At 37.6% G+C, this 23,042-nt stretch overlaps 1 long non-coding RNA gene across 2 annotated transcripts; it reads left to right on the forward strand.

Annotated features, from left to right (window-relative positions):
- Positions 1–47: 47 nt before the first annotated feature.
- On the forward strand, positions 48–20,863 carry LOC309635080. 2 transcript variants are annotated; one of them, XR_014248613.1, is made up of 5 exons: positions 48–2,521; positions 3,082–3,135; positions 4,901–4,968; positions 10,112–10,174; positions 11,473–20,863. It is a non-coding gene; the product is annotated as an uncharacterized lncRNA (long non-coding RNA). The 2 variants fall into 2 exon arrangements; XR_014248614.1 differs by lacking the exon at positions 48–2,521 and having other exon boundaries at positions 2,865–3,135.
- The last annotated feature ends 2,179 nt before the right edge of the window (positions 20,864–23,042 follow it).

The raw sequence follows: 23,042 nt of genomic DNA on the forward strand, positions 1-23,042 counted from the left end.
GTTATTATAGCTGAGAATGAAATGGGAGCAGTGTCATACAGACAGACTCCGGAGATAGTTTTGAGATGGTGGATCCTTTCAGGGTTTACATAGAGAATTTGAATATTCATGTGAAAGTTAATGCTATTCATTAAACAATTTTGTAAAAGCATTATAAAGTTGGTAAGAGGGAAGAGTTCTGTATGATAAGCAGTTCACAGTGTGGGGCTTTTTCTAGACTAATTAAGTTGTTAGGACAGAACAAAATTATTTACGTAATAAAACTCTCCATGTGAAATTGATCTGTGGATTTTTAGAGCTGAGTACGAAACAAATATAATGCAAATAAATGTGTGAAAATGAAGTGTCTTAAGACAGAATATTGTAAAATAAAAGATTTAAAAGAGTAACTTTAAAAATTTATAAGGTCATAATGTAAATTGGAACTTAGATTTTCCTGAGAATATATTTTTTTAAATGCTTAAAATGGAACCTATAGGGTTGATAGTTTGATTATCAGAGACTCTGCTAATGTATTTTAAAAATTGTTATGTTTAGGATATGAATTTGAGGAAATAACCAGAGATAACTGTCTATGTTTACAAACGAGTGTCTCAACTAATCATAGGTTCTTATGTTCAGTTCAGCACTTAAGAATTTGGGGACATTTTGATTTTAGCTAAACTCTATGTTAGTATATACACCTTTGTGAAGAATAAATCACACTTAGGTGTAAATAAAAGCAATTGGTTAATCAAGTGATATTGTCAATAATAGACAAGATTTTCTTTTTTTCAGAGTTTATTATTTGCCAAGTAAGTTTAAAAGTAAATTCCATTAATCTCTAAACTCTTATATAAAGTGACTTTTAATTTAGCCATTATTGCTTAATTTAAAGTGTAGGTAAACTTGTGTCAGTAAGTCTTAGGGCCCTTCTTTCCCTTTAAAATGATCATGTTCTGGAGTGTTTTATATTTGAAATAAAATTTAGGTTTCCATACTTTTATAAATGAAATAGGATTAGATAGTACTTTAGTTCTAGAAATCTTTTTTTACAATAGAAGCATAGAAACCTTTTCCCTCTTTGAGTTAAATTCAGAAGTTTTCAAAATAGAGCTAAAAATATCTGAATCTGTTCCTTGTTTAGATTAGATTAGACAGACAGAATATGATGTTTTAATTTTAACTATATTAAGTTTCTTAACGCTCATTTTATGAAATAGTATGCATTACTTTGGGGTTATACGTCAGATCCTATAATTACCTAAGAAGAAGTTAAATATATGGTACTTAATATTCCATTAAACATTTTAAATGTTCAACAGGAATTCGTAAACTGGCTGGCTGCCATTATTTCCTAAGGTTGATGCCAAAACATAGCCAAAAACTAGCGAAAACATCTAATAAATAAAAGCACACCATCTTCGGAATACACTGGCGATGGGCTTTCATTGGTAAGTCTGCTGTTATTGTAGAAAACAACAAATTGTAATATTTATAGAGTCTCCGTTCAGAAGAATGATTTCTCCTTCATCATGTGATAATCTAACAGTTAAAAACTGAGCTCTATCTAACATCCGGGAAAGCGGTAGATTTGTCAGTCTAGCTTTTCTCGTCATCAACTCACTGAAGCAGAATCTGTGATACAGTGAAGCCAAGTTTCTGCCCATTAGGTGATGGCTTTTTTGAAGTTTATGATTTCCTGCTTCTTTTTCACCCCCTTGCTTCTTCCTTTGTATAAACTTCCCAATTTTATATCATATCACTGCTTGCTCTTCCCCAGTACATGGCAGTAGACATTCTTAAGGTAAAAAATATTACTGTTTGAAAACAATTGCTATTGTGTAGTCATAATACTCTAAGTCTATAAGCTTATAAGGCATTCTGAGTTCCTTGGCAGATAGGTGCTATATAAATCCAATAAGGATTATAGGCAAAAAAGGAAATGAAAGTATCGCTTTAAGTGCACTTGTTTTAAACACTGTTCCTTAGTACCATTATGCATTATTGATCCTAGAAACCTACAAATAGTCCATTTTTAAAAATTATTTTGGTTGGTGATACATTTTATTACTCAGCTTAGCAAAGGTTTCAGCAGAAAACACCCTTCATTTATCCTTTACAAGTTTCATTTGAAGAAAGTTAGAAAAATACTTAAAAATTTAAGTACTTCATAAATCCCTCAATTTAAAAAGCTATTAAAATGTGCAATACATTTCAATTTAAAGTGGCAAGAATTTAGGCTAATACAGCTATTTGACCCTGAATTGTAACTCGTCCCTTTCAATGTAACAATTCAGTTTGCAACATTAATATATATATCATCAATTTTGCTGCCCCATGGGACTCAATGGTGACCCATGAGGCACATTTACACCTTATAACTGATAGATCTTTCTTATAAAATAAGGAGTCTTTGAAGCACATTTGATAACATTTTTTAAAGAAAAAAGAGCTACTTAAATTGATACTACTGATAATAGACAAGATTTTCTTTTTCTTTTTTTTTCAGAGGTGGAGAAAGGATTGGTTGAAATAAATGGTAAATTCTTTTAAAATACCTTGATTGGCAGCAAATGTGGATTATGCTCATCTCAATATTTAATCGGAAATAAGTTACAGCTTTGTTTTCTGACTTTTTAATTAAAGTGGGTGGGAAAAAAGCAGGTCCCAAATGAACTACGATTGTTTCCTTAGGGATTCCGTTTGACTCTGTCCCTTTTGGACTAAGGTTCCAAATACGAGGCTTACCTTCTTTAGGACATCAGAGGCTTTGCAGCTCTAGCTTGGGAATCTTTCCTATCATTTCTGCTGGTTTGCAAGTTAAAACCAGTTTGGCCCGTGCTTCCTTTCTGCTCCAAAATCCAGCCTTCAGAGAGCAGCACCCTGCAGTGAAGAGAGACATTTTTCAGATGAGATTCAAGTTTCACTTTTACACTTGTGCAAGGATCTTTCACAGTAAAGGGGAGGGAAGGAGGAAATTATATTTCTAGATCATATATGAAAAATACCTTGATGATGTATTTTTAAAATCTTTCAGTAATACTGCAGCACTGCACTAGAAAATAATTAGTTTAAGAAAATATATTCTGTATTGTCCAGGTGATCCTGTCTTTTAGGAGGAGAAAAACAGCTCCTTGAGGATGTTTTGTACAGGTATTTTTCCATCCCTAGTAATGTTTGATTAAAAATGCAGGCTGGTTTTATGTTTTGTTTTATCTTAAAACATTTTAGCAGCTCTAATTTTGTCATGGGTTAAAAAAAATCTAGATTTTAAAACATATTTAATATATGATTTATGTATTTTTGACAAGAAAAAGAATTCTTAGTATTTCAAAATTGGATGGGCTCTTAAATGTGTCAAGCCCAGTTTCCCATTCTACAAATGAAAACCTGATAATTGTGACATATTATTGTTATATAGCAACAACCAGGACTAGATCTCAGGGTTCCAGACTCCCTTTCTAGTTCTTTTTTTGCCACATGGTGGTATTGCTAATTACCTACCTTGAGACCTTTGAAATTCTCTTGTCTAATTTAAAAAAAGGCAATTGACGTGAATTTGTTTTATTGTTTTTGCTTTGTGCTCAAACATTCACTATATTTGTTTAAATTTCACTTTCAGTGCATTCAAAAAATTAGTTTCAGACCCCTGAATATGCTTACATAAAGCTCCTATGAGTCCATAGTATGATAGGAAATATTTCGGAAATTTAATGGTGATATTTCTTTGGAAGAGAAAAAAACTCTGGAAAGCTGTGCTAGCCTGTGTAATTCTATCTTAAAAGATGAGTTAGCTCAGCTGGTGAGAACACCAAACAAATGAGACCAAGTTCACGGGCCGTGAAGTCGGTCAGTCACCAGGTGAGCTGTCAGCTTTGCACGCTCTGCTCGGCTCTCCCGGCTGGCACCCACTCCAGGTGCAGGCTACCACCCATCCTCTGAGGACCGAGACCAAACAGGGAAACCAAATCGACGGAAATCCATCATCACCCTGCAAAACCAGCGGACTGACGGGCCAAACCCCAGCAGCTCTGCTGCTGCTGTGCCAGTTCACTGTCTCTACATACACAGGACCAAACTCATGACAGTCCCTATGTCCTGTAGCATGCATGCCACAGATCACAAAAGGTTTCTCATCTTACGTGAATTCTGAGAAAAAATCTATCATCGGTGCCTTTTAATGTGTCACGTGGGAAATTCATTAGGTTTGCTTGGCTACTGAAAATGAAAATGTGGTATAAGATTCAGGACCATGGTTACCATGTCACAAACCTGTATGTAAGTGTTTATAAAAACAGAAATGCAGTTTAGCTGACGTTTTCTGATGATAGGATTTATTGGTGGTTCCTGTTTGGACTTGGTGAATGTAAGGATACATTTGCTTTTAAGGAAGCCAGAGCTTAAAATATAACCAACTATAATATTTTTTGTGAAAAGTAAATACTTGAGAATATGTTTTCCAGAACCTGAAGATGTTATCAAGATAGGCTTTTTTTTTTATAAAGAGGACACAAGTGGAAGCAGTTAATTTTTTTTTTTTAATTTATATATTTATGGCTGTGTTGGGTCTTCGTTTCTGTGCGAGGGCTTCCTCTAGTTGCGGCAAGCGGGGGCCACTCTTCATCGTGGTGCGCGGGCCTCTCATTATCGCGGCCTCTCTTGTTGCGGAGCACAGGCTCCAGACGCGCAGGCTCAGTAGTTGTGGCTCACGGGCCCAGTTGCTCCGCGGCACGTGGGATCTTCCCAGACCAGGGCTCGAACCCGTGTCCCCTGCACTGGCAGGCAGATTCTCAACCACTGCGCCACCAGGGAAGCCCAAGATAGGCTTTTTTAAAGTGGAAGTTTACAGTTCTCCTGACCTCCCTTTCGCCCCCCGCAGTCCTATTTGCACAACTTTGTGTTTTCTTCCCCTAAACAGAACCACGATACATAACATTTCAAGGTGACGACTTGCACACAGGAGAACTGGAAAGACTGAAACATCAGGTCAGCCAATTTACAAACGTTCCTTTCTGTGTGCAATGCAGATTCTCTGAGTTTGACAATACAGCTAGTTAAATGCCATCAAGGAAGACTTTAATCTTTCAGTTAGACGCATTCTGTAGTTATTCTTATAGATCATGGCAAACACATGGCTATCAAACATTTAAAGGACATATTTTTAAATTAACTCATGTTTCTCGTAGATTATTTAAAAATACAGTGGGGACAAACACCATGAATAATCTTGTCACTAATGAAAAGTGCCTTAATGTCGAGACAAAGTACTTCCTGTTGGCATCACGTTGTACCTGCCTTTCCACTCACAATGTTGTGATCATCCCCTACTACCATTAAAAACTATTTTAATAGTTTAAAGTACGGCAGACAGTCACATATTTTACACACATAGGATGTTTCTTGCTAATGTTCTCATAAGCATTGTTATACCTACCTGTGTTTCTACGTCTCCCATATTTTTCCCTTAAAGTAGATGCTTGAATGACAATTACTGCAGCAGAGGGTAATCTTTTTCTTCTAAACTCTAAAAATATTTTTGATGTCTATTTAAGAATATTAAATGTAGAACAACATCGTTCACTATATGATTTTCTTAAACAAAGTACTGAATGGTCTGTGGACAGGATTTTGAACAGAAAGAAACTTTAAGTTGCTAATTAACTTGTCACTGTTTTTAATCCACAAATGTCTACTCTTTGTTAAAATACCAAAATTAGAAGATAGCTAAGTCCATAACCCAGTTGTAAGAGTGTGTATGTGTGTGTTGCAGGGTTGGGAGAGGTGGTATGGGGTGTGGAGGAACCTCTGGGAAACTAGTTACAAGTTAGCAAGCAGTTTTTAAGACAAACCTATGTTTTCCTGAATTCTACTCTCTTTTTAGATGATTTGTGTGTGTGTTCTTAGAATTAATTTACATTCATGCACGTGATTTAACTGTGCTAATCTTACTGTTAATCTGCTTTAAAATTTCAGTGAAGTCCTATGAATCATTTATTCAGTTCACTCAATAGATATTTATTCAATGCTTTCTATATACCAGACACTGTTGTTGCATTGGATTAAAAAATGAGTTTCTGACATAAAATTACTTCTGATCCAGTTGAGAGGATAAACAATGATAATAGCTAACATTTTATTGAGTTCTTAGTATGAATCAGATACTAGGCAAAACCCTTCACGTGTAAGATCTTATTCTCATTGGAAGAGAAAATTGAGGTTCAGAGATGCTAGGTGACTTGCCCAAGGACAACCAGGTAGCAAGAATCAGATGTGGGATTTTTTTTTTTTTGGTCTGTTTCCAGGACCTGTGCTGTCAACCCCTGAGCTTCAGGAGCAATAAGATGTGAATGACTTTGTTATAGGGTAGAATGTGATAAAGCACTGCCAGAGATTCAAACTGTGTGATATGGGGTTCAAAGCAGGGAAAGAGCTTGTCTAATTGGAAGATTCAGAAAATCTTTCATGGAGAATTGGCTTTTAAGATGATTTTGAAGAAGGGCCGATAGAGACAGTGGGTAGAAGAGAAAACTCAGGACAGAGCATAAGCAAAGAGAATGGAGGCAATTAAAGACCAGGTGCGTTCTGGGAACAATAGCATTTGAAGCATGATGTTTATCAAGGAGAACAGTGGAGAGTGAGACTAGAAAGATAAATCTGTAGTTATGATCAATAGTTTCTATTTAATTCAGTGGACAGTGGGGGAGTTATTGGAGGTCTATGAGCAGGGGAGTGATACGCATAGATGTGGTCATCTCCTACAGGGTGAGATCCACACCCCCTCCTCAATAAGTTTGGATATCAAGCCTGATGATACCACACGTGCATAAAGAGGGTAGCAAAAGGTTTATTACTCCCATATGGGATTTTCTGGGAGGGTAGAGCTTGGCTTTGTTTTTCATTGTGATTAGGGGGTGGGACCAGAGTGAGAGTTGGGGTATTTGTGGTTTTAACTACCCAGCAGGTGCCAAGGGATGAAGCTCATGGGCCTTCTTATGAGCTTGCCCCAATGTGGGACAGAAAGTGGAGGGGGGGTGGGTATGGGCTTGAAAGCTGTCAGTACTCAGACATCACAGGTGAAATCAGACTCAATTATAATTCACCACTGATGTTTGATTGAGGATGTGCTATGTCTCATTTAATTGATGTTGAACTTATTTAAGTAAGCTATTATGGCTCTCTGAGGCTTACAGCATGTGGCCATTAGTAAGGTGAAAGTTCCATTGAATGTCTCGTTCTAGAGTCTATGGTATGTGTTTTGAGAAGTGAAATGCATGCCTTGGTCACCATCAGTAATGTCTGGAACTCTGAAAGGGATAAGAAATGTCTTGAGGAGGCCTTTTATTTTGGCTCTAGTATGGGCAAACTTTACGTGGACCTTGATTTTTATCTTAGGTATCTACAGGGCAATCAACTCCTTGGATAAGGAGTTGTTGCCATTGGTCAGACTAAATGGACAGATAATTGGTAATGCCTCCAGATTCCGTAAAAACATGCACTTTGGACCAATTTTTGATCAAGCATTTTCCATCACTGAGATGACTGCACGAAGTTTGGCCAGTTGTGCTGACCCTTGAATCTCGTCCTTGATCTAGGCTGACTTGGTTAGGTGGTGGATAGAAGCAGCTTGCTAGAAGGCTCCATCACATGTTATGGTGACCTTATCACAGATAAAGTTCATCCTGAGTAATCACACACACACGCACATACACACACACACACACTCTCCAGGTGGCCAGCAGATCTCCCCCCTCTTTCCCCTTTGGTAACCATAGGTTTGTTTTCTATGTCTGTGAGTCTGTTTCTGTTTTGTAAATAAGTTAATTTGCATCATTTTTTTAAGATTCCACATATAAGTGATATCATATGGTGTTTGTCTTTCTCTGACATATGGTGTTTGTCTTTCTCTTCACTTAGTATGATAATCTCCAGGTCCATCCATGTTGCTGCAAACAGCATTATTTCATTCTTTTTAATGGCTCAGTGATATGCCATTGTATATATGTACCACATCTTCATTATCCATTCATTTGTCGATGGACATTTAGGTTGCTTGCATATCTTGGCTATTGTAAATAGTGCTGCTATGAACATTTGGGTGCATGTATCCTTTCGAATTAGAGTTTTCTCTGGATATATGCCCAGGAGCAGGATTGCAGGATCATATGGTAACTCTATTTTTAGTTTTTTAAGGAACCTCCATACTGTTCTCCCTAGTGGCTGCACCAATTTACATTCCCACCAACAGTGCAGGAGGGTTCCCTGTTCTCCACACCCTCTCCAGCATTTATTATTTGTAGACTTTTTGATGACGGTCATTCTAACCGGTGTGAGGGGATACCTCATTTTGGTTTTGACTTGCATTTCTCTAATAATTAGCAATATTGAGCATCTTTTCATGTGCCTCTTGGCCATCTGTATGTTTTCTTCGGAGAGATATCTATTTGGTCTTCTGCCCATTTTTCAGTTGGGTTGTTTGTTGTTTTGATATTGAGCTGTATGAGCTGTTTGCATATTTTGGAAATTAATCCCTTGTCAGTCGCATTGTTTGCAAATATTTTCTCCCTTTCTGTGGGCTGTTTTGTTTATGGTTTCCTTTGCTGTGCAAAAACTTTTAAGCTTAATTAGGTCCCATTTGTTTATTTTTGTTTTTGTTTCCATTACTTTACAAGATGGATCCAAAAATATGTTGCTGCAATTTATGTCTAAGAATGTCCTGCCTATTTTTTCCTCTAGAAGTTTTATAGAATCCGGTCTTACATTTAGGTCTATAATCCATTTTGAGTTTATTGTGAATAGGGTGTTAGAGAATGTTCTAATTTCATTCTGTTACATGCAGCTGTCCAGTCTTCCCAGCACCACTTATTGAAGAGACTATCTTTTATCCATTGTGTATTTTTGCTTCCTTTGTCATAGATTGACCATAAGTGCATGGGTTTATTTCTGGGCTTTCTATCCTGTTCCATTGATCTAGGTGTTTATTTTTGTACCAGTACCATACTGTTTTAATGACTGTAGTTTTGTAGTATTGTCTGCAGTCAGGGAGCATGATTCCTCCATCTCCGTTCTTCTTTCTCAAGATGGTTTGGCTATTTAGGGTCTTTTGTGTTTCCATACAAACTAAAAATTTTTTGTTCCAGTTCTGTGAAAAATGCCATTGATAATTTGATAGGGATTGCATTGAATCTGTAGATTGCCTTAGGTAGTATGGTCATTTTAACAATACTGATTCTTCCAATCCAAGATCACAGTACATCTTTCCATCTGCTTGTGTCATCGTCAGTGTCTTTCATCAGTGTCCTATAATTTTCAGACTACAGGTTTTTTGCCTCCTTAGGTAGGTTTATTCCTACCTAAGGAGGCAAATGTTTTGGGATCCCCAGCTATAATTGTTTAAATGTATTGGGATCCCCAGCTATAATTGTAACTTGGGCACCAGTATTGATTAAGGCCTTTAAGGCCAATGGGTGCATCTTAGCTGATGTTAAAATTAATTTAGAACCAGTGTTGTAGAGGCACAAAAGCCAATCAGTGCTCTGTTGGATAAATTATTTTAGTATATTCTGGATTCACAATTGAATCAAATTGGGTCAAATTGCTGAACTCTGTGTCATTTCTGATTCCTCCCCCTATAGCTAAGTCCCCCATACCTCTACTTGGTGGTTACTGGATATACTTTGGAGGGTTCTACTTTACTCTGCTCATATTTATAAGTTTCTTTCTACAGAGAGTCCCAACTCAGTACTGTCAGGGTTAGGGGCCTCTCCATCGTGACTACTGCTTTACTGGGTTGAGAGACACTGGTCTTAAGTCAGTTTTGAAATAACTCTTTGCAATGTTGATAAATCTCTGCACTCGATAGAACCCATAGTCTTTGTTGGTCCATTTTGCAGTTATCCAACAGAGTAATGGCATCCTTGGCACTTAAAAAAATTTTTTTTAAGTATAGTTGACATGCAATATTGTATTAGTTTCAGGTATACAACATAGTGGTTTGACATTTATATACATGACACACTTCCTATTGGTTTGCCCAGATGTGAGGCAACAAATGAAGAGGGAGGAGTGGGGCTTGAAAGTATCAGAGAACAAACATCAAAAATGGAGTCAGACTCTTATTGTTTTGCTCCAGGAAGACTTGTCTGGCAGTGATGTAGGGAGAGACAGGAGATACATGGCTGTTTCAATAGTTAAGGTAAGATAGTACTTTATATTGGTTTTTATCTCACAAATCAAAAAGAAAAAGTTTCCCTGATCAAGTCTAAAGATGGTGCCACTATTTAGTGTGTCAGTTCTTAGGGCCAGCTGGTTTTGACCTTTGAATGAATGAATGAATGAATGGAGGAGACGGGCTCTCTCTAACAGCCAGGGTACTTCATACTCTGTCCTTTCTTCATCTTTTCTATCCTTCGATTTGTGTTCTAATGAGAAATGAATTCACCAGAGAGACTGCTTGAGCAAATCTGCAATCTTAATAATTTAATACTGGCTAATCAAGTTAAGTGTTGGGTGGTATTATGTTCTAATAGTCCTGAGAGTAAGTTGGTCACATACAGGTAGGGAGTTTTAAATTAGCTTTTTACTGTTAACTGCAGAGACATTTTATATTACTTAAGAAAGTGCTTTGGCACCAAGTGCTATATTAACATTAAATTATTTTGTCCTCTTAATGGGAGAGTGTAGTAGGGACTATTTCATAGATGAGGAAACCGAGGCACTTTGGAAGTTAAATAACCTGCCCGTTGTTCACATAGCTAGTAAGTGGTAGAGCTGAGATTTGGAAGCCAGGATCCTAGAATTTGAATCTGGCTCCAGAGTCCACTTCTTAACCACTGTGCTATATTGCTTCTCTTCTCACACGTACCATGATAACCACAATACTCTACATTCTTAGGGAAGTTCAGACTATATATAACAGGTCTCTCTTTAACAAGTATGGTATTTGGGGTTATGGATAAGTCACCAAATAATTTAATTTCAGTTTCAAAGTCCTTAGGTTTTCATTTTTTGACATTAAAGTATAAACACACAATCACTACATTTCAATGGTAGTTAATGTATGTGAAGAAATGGTAAATATAAGGCCACGAATAAGATATTGTATATGGAAGAGAGCAATGTGAGAATTCCATTTGCAAATCTGAAATGGAAAAAAAAATCACAATAGCTTAAAAAAACAGCACTTTCTTTAAGACAAAGAGTATCACTATTTCACTTTCAATATCTAGATGGGTTCATAGACTTCCTTTGTGGCTTTAAATCAGTTGTATGCGACCGGCTGCATCCATTCTGGGGAAATGTTTTCCACAAAGTGAAACTTAGTTTTGAAAATCAGTATAATAAGACCAATGTAGAGAAATCAGACAGTTCAAGCCTTCTCTTCAATGTTTGGACCTTAATTATCTGATCTGAGGTCTGTGTTTATCATTTGAATCAGAGTGGTTGTGAAATTCTCCCTGTTAGAGTGTAGAATAATTTATCGTGTCTTTTCAGCTTAATCTTGGCTGGACAGTTGCCCTCTGGGTGGAGAAACTGAGAACAAGTGCTCCTGCCCTTCTTGTGTATCTTCCAGGGTGTTAATCCCACTGTTCTCAGCAAGGCCCAGCTTCAGGGATTCCTCTGCGGTCTATATAAACCCTCCCTGACGTGTGCTGCGATAAGGAGATTTTTCAAGCCGTCTGCATCTTCGTGTACAAACCAGCTTATTTTAACTGACTCTGTTGGTGGCATCAGCAAAATAACCTCTCCATGCAAAGAAACAACTTTTTCAATTAAATTGACATTTAGGATAAATAGAAAATGCATTTTTAGGTTGCCTCTTCTTCCCCTACACTTGACTGTTTTGCTTGTGCAGGTTGCCACAGTGCTAGCCAGATGATCTTTAATAAAAGATACAGCAACATAAATAAAAAGCAAAGAACCATTAAATCAGATTTTTCCATATGTCTCATCTACCCCTTGGAGGGAGGTAAGTTGCTTTTTCCTTGGGAAGGCCTCACTCAATCCTATGACTTTGTGTTAGGAAAACCTGGCATTTAATTAAACACAGTCAGCAATGTTGACGCTTGGGATGTTTGACGATTTGTTACTATCCTTTGTTTTGCTTGAGAAACTCAATATGCAGCCAACATTTTGCCAAGAGAACTGAGTGCAGAGAGTTGATGGTACTTGACTGGATGGAATTAGTTTGGGCCCATCTTCAAATTGAATCGAGTTCCAAGCTGGGTTGAGGCTTAACTCAAGAGGACTTTCCTACTGGCAATGCCTTCTTGGAGGCCCTGACCGGCTCCAAAGGCTCTGGCGGTACCATCGTCTGCAGTGTAGATCGAGTGCATTAATTTGGATTAGGCTTAGTTGTGAACGGCAGAAAACTCAGTAGAAGTAAATTTACTTCTTTCTCTTACAAGTTCATAGATTGGAAGTCCACAGGTGATATGGCAGCCCTGCTCCACGAAACCCTCAGGAACTCAGGATGCTCCGAGCCCGCTGGTCTGTCCCTGGTAGGCAGCCCTGATCCTTTCGGTCTAAGCTGGCTTGAGTCTGGGATCCCTTTAGGATGAGCCCTTGGGAGTCTTCCTTCATCCAGCAGCTAGTGGACCAGTCTTGAGAAAACAGCACATTTGCCAGGATGTTTTTTCGCTTGTTTTTGTTTTGTCAGCAGAGAGGATAAGGTCAGCCTCTCTCCGTTTTTAATTTTGTTTCTGACTGTTACCCCTGTACTCTGCTTATTGAAAAGCAGCATTTGTATTAACTGCAAATGTGGTGAAAGCGCTAAGGTTTTTTTTTTTTTTTTTTTGGAGGCGTATATGACGTTTCTTTTTCCCCCCTGTAGCTAAAGTGAATCATCTAACTGTGGTTCAAATTAGTGAGGTTTCCAGTTCAGGAAATATTTATTCAACACTTTCTAAGGGTCAAGGACTATGCTAGAGGATATGGGAATAAAAGATGAACAAGACAGGACTGATGCATTCTCGTAGTGGAAATGAGGTAAGCATACAGATAACTCGAATACAAAGCAAAATGTGAATATAAAAGCTACACAGTGTTGTGCAAAACCAAAGGAGAGGTGACTTTTACTGGATGACTCAGAGAGGGCTTCATGGAGTCAACATCATTAGATCTGGGCTTTGGAGGACTAGAGGCAACCGTTGGTCGCCATTCCCATCCTCCTCCTGGATAGTACAGCCCATCTCCCGTTTTAGAGGCTGAAAGTACTAGATGTTTATATTTCTTGCCTTCTTTGAAGCTAGAGAATGAGCATGGATGATTCCTTTTAATTAGCACCTTAGCAGAGTTTTGCTAAGTGCATGCTGGAAAAGCTTTTCCTTCCCTTAAAAAAAGGTATATGAGAGGAACTCCTTTCTTCCTCTCTGTTGACATAGGAAGGAATGCCTGGAGCAGTGGCAACTATCTTGTGACTATAAGGAAACAAGCCTCAAGACAATGGCCAACATGCTAAAGACAGCAAAGTAGAATGAAAGAAAGCACATGGCTCTTTCTATCTCAGAACTTCTTGCTATGTAAGATAATCAATGTCTGTATTGTTTAAAGCAGTTAGTTGAGTATTCTGCTACAGGAAGCTATAAGCATCTTAACTGAGAGAGTGGGATTTTCCCAGTCAGTTTGGGATTATGGTAGGTGGTGGGGTAGGGTGAAGTGGTGTTGGAGAGAGAATATTCCAGTCAACAGAAACAGTGTGAACAAAAGTGTGGAAAGGAAAAACCCAGGTTATATTAGGGAAATAGCAAGTGGTTTGTTTGGAGCCAAGAGAAGAGAGGATGGCGAGTAATGGGAGGTAACTGGTAAGATAGTTTAGGACAAGAGCATGGAAGGCTTTGTAGGCATATTTAAGAGTTTAGAACTTATTCAAAAGAAACAGTGAGCAGTTGAAGGTTTTTGCGTAGGGAGAACTGTAATCAAAACTATGCTTTTTTTGAAGAATATTACACACACACACACGCACACATACTTTCTCATGGTTACACTTTTTTCCTTTTGAATTTTCTGTGTCCTGTCATCAAGAACATATCACTTACAAAGACAAAAAGAGGGACAGATTTTTATGCATTTTATACCACTACTGGTTAACTTTGTGTAACTCCTTAACAATTTTAATTGCATAAGGTAGTTTCCCTTTAATTAACTGACTCATTTAAGCATCTTTAAAATGAAAAGATGTGATTTTTATGGACATTTGCAGATGAGAAGAACTCTTATCAGAGATGCTCATTCTATTTTAATGTGCAATTATTTTGTAGTTTTACCAGGAGTTGAAGCAATTTAATCAACATCAGTTCCTTTACCCTCATATCACTACTTACCCTTTAGGTTTTTTCCTGAAATGAATTTTTTTTTTTAAAGGACTGAAGATGATGCATTATAATATTTAAACAAGTACAAAATATGTAATTGGCTTATGTAAGTGAACCAAATAAATCTGACTTCATGATTTGGCAGTAAAATGTTATATCATAGCTCTAAATTATTATTTAGATAATATGTTCTTCAGGAAACAAGCATATTATTCATTAGGAGTTTCAGTTTATTTCAGAAAGTGAAGGCAGATTATGTCAGAGTAAACAGAGCGATTACTCTTCCTTAGTAAAAACTGAGCAAACCTCAACTTGGCTTTGGACCTCTAGAAAGACAATAGCAATCCAGTAGACATTACTCTTGTTCTGAACAAAGCTTTTTAGAATTTTGCCAGACGATTTAAAGCATAATTCTGTTTTCATAAATTCTGAAAATACTGCATATAAGGCACAAAGTATTTGATAAATGAGGGCAAAATAATAAACTTGGCCCACTAAAAATTATTATATCAGACAAAACTAGCTGTTGCTGTTTGATTTGTCATCAAGAATTATTCTCTTATTTTGGAACATAATTTGTTTGTTACACATTGTTTGGGACCATTGTAATGAACCTCCAACTGTATGGGAGAATTTCTAGAAAAAAAATTAAAGTTGTGCTAGAAGTCTGTTATACTAGCATGAGTTGATTTAAAAAATATTTTAAATGTTTAAAATTTAGAATTAAAAAAAACATTGTTGACTTAACTTTAATAATTAGTTCTGAAAATTAAAAAACCCATCTCTCCTTTATAAGAAAGATGCGTAGCTGTGTTTCAGATCAATGCTTCTCAAACTGTAGTGTGCACGTGAATCATCTAGAGGGCAGTTGTCTGGGGTGGAGCCTGAGATTCTGCATCACTAACAACCTCAATGCCCATGCTTCTGGTCCACTGATTACATTTTGAATAACTTGGTTTTAGAGGAACAGAAAAAAGAATTGCTCCCGTTACCAAGCTCCTGTTACCAAACCAGAAAAATGTATTCTGCAAACTATCTGATAGATCAATTTAATCACATGTAAACTGATAATGAAATGCTGTGATCAGGAAAGGCCATCATTCAATACTCAGCTACTTGCAACTGCAAAAATGCATGAAATTTTAACTTAGTTACATTTTCTAAAACGTTTTTCTTTTGTGCCCTTAATCACCCTATAGCCCTGATGTTCTTCCACAATGGGTTTAAACTAGTCTAGGCTGCAGACTCCAAACATCAAATACAAGCTCATATTTTGGATCTGTGTGTGGAAGGAAACTTGGAATTTGTCTTTTCCAAGTCTTTGAACATATTTAAGTGCAGTCGTTTTCATTAAATACTCTTAGCAAGTAATTAATGCTCTGTTTGGAGCTACACGTGAGCTCCTGTCTTTCAAATGCTGGATTTGTGCTTGATACCGTTTTGCAGACATTCAGGCTAGTTACTGGTCTTTCATAAACACTCATGAAGTGAGAAAGGAAGGAATTTAGGCAGAACTAATCCCGTAGCTAATAACAGACGAGATATAATTATATAGAGGTTGTTTTTTTTTTTTTTTTTTAAATATTGAACTCTGGGCATTTAACAGAAAGCTATTTCTGCAAAGCTGATTTTTTCCCCACCCCTTGACTAAAGTCATCTTGCACAAGTAAAGGTGAAGGGAAGTAAATATTTATCTCACTGGTTAGGCGCAGCCAGGCATAGGTATGGGGTATGCTGTGTAGGACTCCTTCCCCTGCACAGAACTAACCCCTCCAGGCAGCTCCTGAGGACAGGGAGCCAGATGCAAATTAGTTTTTTTTTGTTTTTTTTTGAAAACTGGCAGTTTTCTCTGCCTTACCTGTGGATGTCAGCAAACTAGTCATTAAATATATTTCTGTCAAAGTTCATTTGTCATGTTTCGTGTTTTTTAAAGATCAAGTCTGAGGTCGGCGATGAGCACCACGAATCTTAACTGGAAGTGATACCTAAATTATAAGCTACAAGAATGCCAGACTCTGGTTAAGTCAGTTACTGGCCTAAAGATATTTTCCTTTCACTTGAAATTCTCAAATTGTTATTGTTTCCTCACTAGCATGTAGATCTCAGTTTCTATAGTAGGAAAAAATCCCTCATTAAAAATGAGAAGTGATAAGAAAGAAATATCCAAGAAAGAAAGAACGGAAATGCCATTATACAATAAGCCAAGAGATATTATGACCGAAGATGTATGGTATCTGATACACAATTGCCTGCTCATTAAATGCCAGAACATTTAGTAATACTTTAGTGTACAGCATTTAAAAACAAATTTTACATTAATCTAAAGTGGGGGGAAAAAACGGGATACAGACCCGTAAAAATTCTGTGTAATTGATATGATCACTATAAACAAAAATGCATAGAAAAATATCTAAAATGCCGTCACTGATTATCTTTGATTGATGGGCTCATGGGTATCACTTGCTTTTCTTTTTTTATTGACGTACAGTAAGACCCCTAATACAAACCTTCGAGTTTCGAGCTTTCAAAGATGCGAATGTGCACTCGCACGTCCAATCACGTAAGTTCGCTCCCGTGTCTGGAGTGCATTGTCACGTGCGTGCATCCTCTACCAGTGGCTGTGCTTTTGTGTACTTTACTGTACAGTACTGTATAGAGTACGGCAGTACAGTATCTTTATTTCAAGCCCAGGATGTCCAAAAGCAAGCGTCAAAGCAGCAGTGATGTAGCTGGTACTGCAAAGTTAGTACCAGCTTACAAACAAATTGGACTTACGAACATACTCTTGGAACGGAACTTGTTCCTGTTATAGTTGATTTACAATGTTGTGTTAGTTTCTGGAATACAGCAAAGTGATTCAGTCATCTATTTGTCTATCTATTCTTTTTCAGATCCTTTTCCATTATAGGTTATTACAAGGTATTGAGTATAGTTCCCTGTGCTCTGCAGTAGGACCTTGTTGTTTATTTTGTTTATAGTAGTGTCCTTTGGTAACCATAAGTTTGTTTTCTAGTGCACAGCATTTTTAACCCCAGCTACCACCCTTCTTCCTCCCCACATCAAAGTGATTTAACCTAAGCTGAGCATTCAGTGAGTATCTACTCTGTAGCAGGCATTACCCAAAACAGCATCTCACCCACGCTAACCTTCCATCGTGGCCTCTGCTCTGGAACAGAGCCCCGACCCCTTACTAGTCTATGGCTTTGTATCAGGGGAAGTCCCAAGCAAGCTTTTGGTAACCTGTGCTATACAGACATGAACAGACGGTGTCAGCCAGAGAACCTCATCTCCAACATCCATTAAGATGCTCTCTTAGGGGCTTCCCTGGTGGCGCAGTGGTTGAGAATCTGCCTGCCAATGCAGGGGACACGGGTTCGAGCCCTGGTCTGGGAAGATCCCACATGCCGCGGAGCAACTGGGCCCGTGAGCCACAACTACTGAGCCTGCGCGTCTGGAGCCTGTGCTCCGCAACAAGAGAGGCCGCGATAATGAGAGGCCCGCGCACCGCGATGAAGAGTGGCCCCCGCTTGCCGCAGCTAGAGAGAGCCCTCGCACAGAAACGAAGACCCAACACAGCCAAAAATAAATAAATAAATAAATAAATAAATTTAAAAAAGAATCATGCTGTCTTGGCAGGAGCGGGCAAGAGAACCTTCACTGATTTGATACCAGAACTGCAACAGGCTTCAGACACTGGAGCTCCTCCAGGAAAGACGTTTCTTTCTGCTTTTCTGAGCAGATCTGATTTAGCCACATTTTGGTGTAGAATGCTATCTGTTAAAGAAGTTCCAAATAACACTAGGAGAATCTGCTTGACGGTGCATTCTGTGCACGTGAGTGTGTTTCCACCCCTAACTCTCCTGCTCTGAACCACCAGGCAGCGCTGGTGCAGTGACATTTCCTGCCTGTATAGTTCCCTCTTGTGCTTCCAGGCTTTATCAACACTTCTCTTTATCTTGGATTACTTCTCCGGAGTCACTTAAAAAGAACTGGAAAGTTATAGGACTATTTTAACATTAACAAAGTGGTATTTTCTCAGGAAAGCAAACAAGAGCGAATCTTTTCATTTTCTTTGGCTGTCAGTTACAAGATGAGGTGGAATGGAGTAACAAAAATTAGCTTAATGGAAAAACAATGTCTGTATCTTTTAGAGCAGCTTTGCAGTTAGAAGATACCAAGTACAAGTTTTAGTGTGTTTATATATATATACACATACATCTATTTATTGCAAACAAATAAGATGCCGACACACAAGGGACAGGAGACTTAATACATTTGCGAACTCCTCTATATCCTTGATATATCACTACTGTTAATTTATAATAAAGGAGGAAAACATCTGGCAGGCCGGATAATATTTCTGAAGACTAGTTTTAAGTAGAGTGAAATTTTATATGGTGTATTTTTCTTTATGTTCCAGCGTTTTTGCAAAATTGTAAAATAATACAAATTAAATGCAGTTTTTTTTTCTAGGAAAAATAATTGTGCATTTTTCTGTTACTACTTAGCATTGGGAAAATTGTACCTCCTGGGGATAAAGTGTTAATAACAATGGTAAATGTCTACATTTAGTAAAAGGGGTTCATTTACATTGCACAAAAATCCTTATTTGGATGAAGCTTTTACATAGGGTAGTTGTTTCTGAATAATTGGTTTCTTCCCTGCTGTTTAAGTAGCTCTTCATTGGACCCTCCTAACACTTTCAAAAGTGAGTTGAACTCACCGTGACACTTACTGTTTAAAATATGCATATTTCAAAAAAACAAAACTGAGCTAGCCTGTTCTAGGAGGCTCAAACATTTAATAACATATTTTTGGAAAAAATTGTTTTTTCCTAGTTGAAAGCCATAGCAATTTATACTACATACACGTTTTAAAAATTATTTTCTAACTCTGTTCAATAAACAAATGTACATCTTCAAGAAATCAGTATTAAAAAATAACCATTGTATATCATTTCCCCCAATATTTAGAATATATTTGTTTCCCTTTTTCTAAAAGTTAATCTAATTTATATTTCCTTTTAAAATAATTGTTTTGGAAAATGCCAAAATTGAAATATTTGTTCAGATAAAATGTGTACTAGGTGAGTACATGAAGTCAGTGGGTAGCTTATTTATATTACTTAATTCCACACCGATTATTCATAATACTTATGCATCTAATGTCATTTTCCTGGACCATCATAACATTTTCCTGTGTGGAAGAGGTGAAAAAATATTTATTACAATTCCAAAGATGAAAGAAACTTCCGAATAATGCATGGTTACTTTTTTTTTTCCTGGCAGTGGCAAATGAATATTGGCTTAACTGTTTTACTTGAAGCTTTCATGAATAGCATGAGAAATATTTGATCGTCTCTAAAGAAAATGCATCTTCTTATCAAACCCACATAATTAAAGCAGGAGACCCAGTGTTTCCGTATTTCCCACCTACTAGCTCCAGGGACAGACCAGGGACAGATTCTCCTACGTTTACTGTCATTTAGATGACAAAGGGCATGCATTTCAGTGTGAATTTTGGAAAGGGAGAAGAGCTCAGAAATTGTATGCTGACTTCAACTACTGCAGCGTTCCATTTGTATTGTGAGTATTGCAGAATCTTGGATCATGTGAACAGGGAACCATATTTGGAGAAGCAGTCACAAAGTGCGCTGAAGAACTTGGACTATGGCATCAGAGAGGGCTAGATTCAAATCCTGGTCTCTCTCGCTTCCTGTTGAACATAAGCAAGTGGCTTTTGTGAGCCCTGATTTTCTCGTTTATAAAGTAGGTCTTACAGTGGTATTTACCTCAAAGTGTCAACACAGTCAAATGAAATAGTTCATGTAAAATGCTTGGCACACAAAAGTAGACAATAAATGGTATATGTTGTTGTATCAGTTTCCTCCCCCGCCAACCTGATATGCTCAATGATGACTTAGATCATACACTTACATTTCATCTAATTAGAAAATTATGCAGTTTTCTTCAGTTGTGATAATTGAAAAATTTAAGAGTACTAATACCTTTATGTAATACATTTATTACATCATATAATCATAGTTTACTTGTGCTCAGTTTAACTGATTCCTATGTAGTACGATAAAGAGGGTAGAACTATCTCATGATCCTCATTTTTCAGTGGGGAAACCGAAGCAAAGAAAAATTAAGTGAATTGACTAGAGTTACACAATCCATAGCAAACTAGGAAGTTGAGTATTTATATTAAAATTCCAAAGATTTAGAACTTTTATTTGAACAGAAGAAAGCAAATTTATATCATAAATTATGTAATTGTACATTATATATGTAATTGATTCTATAAAGATATTTAGCACATTGATTTCGAAAGCACAGAGTTTTCCTTTGCAGTGGAGTTTTCATGCTAATAGTAGAAAAGGTTTTCGTACACTTTAACTGTATTTGAATTTATTTCTAGAATACTGGCAGGAAAAAAAAAAAAACTTACTTTTGAATGATGGAAAAGTCTTCCAAAGTATGGCAAAGGAAAAAATCTTTTTTCATGGCACTTAATGCCAAGTTAATGCTTAGCTTAGCTTAGCTTCTGATATACATTTGGTGTTTCTTGAGGGCTTTTTTTTTTTTTTAGAAATTCACGTTCTTTTATTTATTTATTTATCCATGACTGTGTTGAGTCCTCGCCTCCGTGCGAGGGCCTTCTCCAGTTGCGGCGAGTGGGGACCACCCTTCATCGCGGTGCGCGGGCCTCTCACTGTCGCGGCCTCTCTCGTTGCGGAGCACAGGCTCCAGACGCGCAGGCTCAGCAATTGTGGCTCACGGGCCCAGCCGCTCCGCGGCATGTGGGATCTTCCCAGACCAGGGCTCGAACCCGTGTCCCCTGCATTGGCAGGCAGACTCTCAACCACTGCGCCACCAGGGAAGCCCCTCTTGAGGGCTTTGACACTGCTGTAGTCATCATGCATATTCTTATACAGTCATCACATCCTTTATATTTTGTATAAAATTCTATTCTCTGGCCATATATAAATTGCCATTTTGCTATTCACAATTTTTTTTTACATACAATTTCTCACTTTTGATTTCACCAAGATGCACATTTATCTACCATTTTATTAAAATATGTCCTGCAAGACAAAGTATTCTTGCTGATAATAAGTACCTGACAGATTAAAACAATAATATGGTGGCCCAATTCCCTAGTCTATTATTCAAAGATCTTTTCACCTAATTAACCAACCACCATCTGCAGACCTGTGAGAAGAATTTCTCTAATTTTATTCCATCTTCCTTTGAGATAGAGAGATGAATGCCTGCTGATCTTATCATTTTAAAGAGTTCAGTGATTTTATCGTAAGAGAATTCATAAATCCAGCCAACTTGATTAGTCTGTTTATCCCATAGCTCTAGGTCTCCTATATTCACATATGCCATTTCAGACTTCCAAGAAGTAGAAAGATCTCACAAAAGAAAAAACTTTTACATTATTTAAACAGTGTAGTATCCACGAAATAAACAGTATACTCTTCTCGGTTCACCAAGCAGGTACTTCTTTGCCCTCTCTGGGTCCCCAGTGAACTGAAACTCATTAAACTCAGATGCATTTGGACATCAGACCCCTTCTCTAATAAGGAAAGGGGTCACCTCAAGGAGAAATGCAGAACTGCCGGGCCGATCCACCTCCCACCAGAAACCTGCTTTAATGAGCATGTCCTGGCTTCGCAGGGCAACCCTCAGGCTCTCACTTTGCTCTCAGGCAGAACACCTGGGATTCTTCAGCCTTGCCATGTGTGGAGAACAGCCCGAAATAGGCCTGCTAAGACTTCCAAGATGGATTGCTAGACTCTGTGAGTCACCTCCGAAACCTGAAGCTCTGTGCTCTGTGATTTCTGTTTGCATCATTAGGATGAGGAATTTCAGCAAAGCTCACCACAATTACTTGTAGCTAATCTTAGCAGATATAAAAGCAAGCGTTTTCTCTTTCCAATCCATACACATACAAAGGGCAAATAAAACCCAGGGTTGCATAACCCTTTCACAGCTACCTTCCTCAACAAAATGCTCATCAACAAAAGCTTTTCCGTATAAATAAATACGGTGTTCCACTAAAAATGAGAAATATATTTCCCAACTTGATGCGGTTTTGAACATTTACCTTTACATGCGATGCCAGAAAAGAATGATTAGACCTGGGATATTAAGCATACAGATTTCACACTGGGTCTTCATAACAGGGAGATAGGTCAGGCTCTGGAAGGACCCATGGGTCAGCTGGCATTCTCGTGAGACTAGAGCATGAACCCAACTGGGATCAACAGAATACAGAGAACTAGAGTTATCATGCAAAGGCTGTGCTTTACCAAAGTGAACTCCAGTACCCACATCCTGTGTTTTCCCCATATTTTATGATTAAAGGGACATATTAATGCTAGAGGGCTTTGTTTTGGTATATGTACCAATAGCAAAGTGAGAGGTAGAACCTGGAAGTAACTTGGAAACAGAAAAAGGATGATGTAAGTTAACGGCCTAATAAATATGGATTCAATGATCATTCACATCTAGGTTGCCTCTTATTTAAAGGAGAAGCATATACATTGTTACGTAACTTAATACCTCAAACAGATTTAAAGGTCATAGCAGGTTGGACTGTTTGGGTATACATGTACTCTGGCAAGCAAGAAAAAAGGAAAAGTGAAAGAAAGAAGAATGAGGGAAAAAAAAGGATGGTAAGTATAAAGTAGGAAAGGAAGAGCAGAGAAAGGAGAGACACGGAAATGGTGATTTTTGATGC

This window comes from Balaenoptera borealis (genome assembly GCF_965194805.1).
Source record: "Balaenoptera borealis genome assembly, chromosome: 9".
In the NCBI taxonomy this organism is placed as follows: Eukaryota; Metazoa; Chordata; class Mammalia; order Artiodactyla; family Balaenopteridae; genus Balaenoptera; species Balaenoptera borealis.